Source organism: Arachis ipaensis, chromosome B04 (assembly GCF_000816755.2).
Source record: "Arachis ipaensis cultivar K30076 chromosome B04, Araip1.1, whole genome shotgun sequence".
In the NCBI taxonomy this organism is placed as follows: Eukaryota; Viridiplantae; Streptophyta; class Magnoliopsida; order Fabales; family Fabaceae; genus Arachis; species Arachis ipaensis.
In genome coordinates this window covers 103,754,789-103,756,766 of record NC_029788.2, presented here as the reverse complement: position 1 = coordinate 103,756,766, position 1,978 = coordinate 103,754,789, and positions in this window count along the sequence as shown.

The following is a 1,978-nucleotide window of genomic DNA, read 5'->3' as shown; positions in this document are numbered from 1 at the left end:
CTTAATTGTTAAACACACAAAAATTTAAAAATTAAAAAGTAAAAAAAAATTCTCACCACTTAATGTCATCCAAACGCATACTTAATAAAGAAAGGTATGATACTTATTTATACTTTTGAAAATGAAAATGGAACAATAAAGTAAATACTCCCTAAATTTCACGATAACTGTAAAATCAATAATTGTCCCCTCTCCTTTGTGAGGCCCAAGCCCAATATTTTGAGGGTGTCTCTTGCACCCATTGTGCCACAACCCTAGTTCAGATTTTTGGGGGTCATTGAGAGTGAGAGAGAGTAGCCACCAAGTGAGAGAGAAAGGAAAAAACAGAATTTCCGTTTTTGTCCAAAGCAGTAAATTTCAAATGGCAGTTTCTCAGTTGTTCACCGTTGGATCGGCTTGAAATTTAAACTGCATGTTCCTATCATCTTTTTTTTCATTCTGGTTGGTGGAGATGTTTATTGGAGATTTGCAGTGAGAGAAATTGGCTTCGCAAGAGAGAAATTAGGTTTCCCGTTTTTACACAGAGCAGCAATTTTGGAACGGCAATTTCTCATTCTTTCACCGTTGGATCGACGTGAAATTTTAACTGTAGATTCTTCACATCTTGTTCTTCATTCTGGACGGTGGAGATTTTAATTGGAGGTCTACAGAGAAAGAAATTGGCTTCGACAGCAGCTCTATTTTTTTGGGTATATTTCATCTTCTTGCTTTTCATTTGTGAGCTTTGGTGCTTTGATGTTTTGGCTGGTTATATGCACATTTTTTGTGCTTTGTTTGAGACTCTCTTGTACCTCATTTGATTATAGTGGAGCTATTTCATTGGTCTGGACGACTCGTGATTTTTACCTCTCACACTGAGAGGGTTTTCCACGTTAAAATCTCGGTGTGTTCTTATTATTGCTTTACTTGCTATATTTGCTTGTTATAGTTGCTGCCATATTATGTTGTGAGTGTTTCCATATTGTTCTTGTGTTGGACATTTGTGTCGTTTCCGCTGCTAGGCTCTTTTCATACTGGCATCAGAGCTTGTTGGTATTTTTCTGGGCTTGTGATTTTGTGAACAATGGAAGCTAATACTAATACTAGTAGGATGATCACTCTTAATGGTCCTAATTATGATTTGTGGAAGTCAAAAATGGAAGATTTGCTTTATGTCAAGAATTTTCATCAACCAGTTTTTGGTACAGAGAAGCCTAATGATAAATCTGATGATGATTGGACTTTGTTGCATAGACAAGTCTGTGGATATATTAGGCAGTGGGTTGACGATAATGTGTTGAACCATATTATTGGAGAGACACATGCTCGGACTCTTTGGATTTAGCTTGAACAGTTGTATGCTCGAAAAACTGGGAATAACAAGATGTTTTTGATCAAGCAGTTGTTGGCTTTGAAGTATACAGATGGGACATCAATGACAGATCACTTGAATAATTTTCAAGGAATTATGAATCAGTTATCAAGGATTTTTACTTCTTGGCTCCTTACCAGACTCGTGGGAAATTCTCAGAATGTCATTGTCTAATTCTGCTCCTGATGGTGTAATATCTATGGATCTTGCCAAGAGCAGTGTTTTAAATGAAGAGATGAGAAGAAAGTCACAAGGTACATCGACTACACATTCAGATGTTCTTGTTTCTGAGTCTAGGGGGAGAAGCAAAAGTCGAGGTCCTAAAGGTAGAGATCAAAGCAGAAGCAAATCTCGAGGAAAGTATAAGAATATTGAGTGTCATCATTGTGGTCAAAAGAGACATGTGAAGAAATTTTGTTGGCAGCTAAAGAAGGAGAAAGCCAAGGCAAGAAAAGACAAGAGCACAAATAAAGATGATGGTAGCAAGGAAGACAAGGTTAATGTAACTCATGATGATTTTCTTGTTGTTGAGGAGTTTGAATCTGTTAACCTCGTTGATAATAGCACTAGTTGGGTGATTGATAGCGGTGCTTCTATTCATGTTACATCTAGGAGGGATTTGTTTAC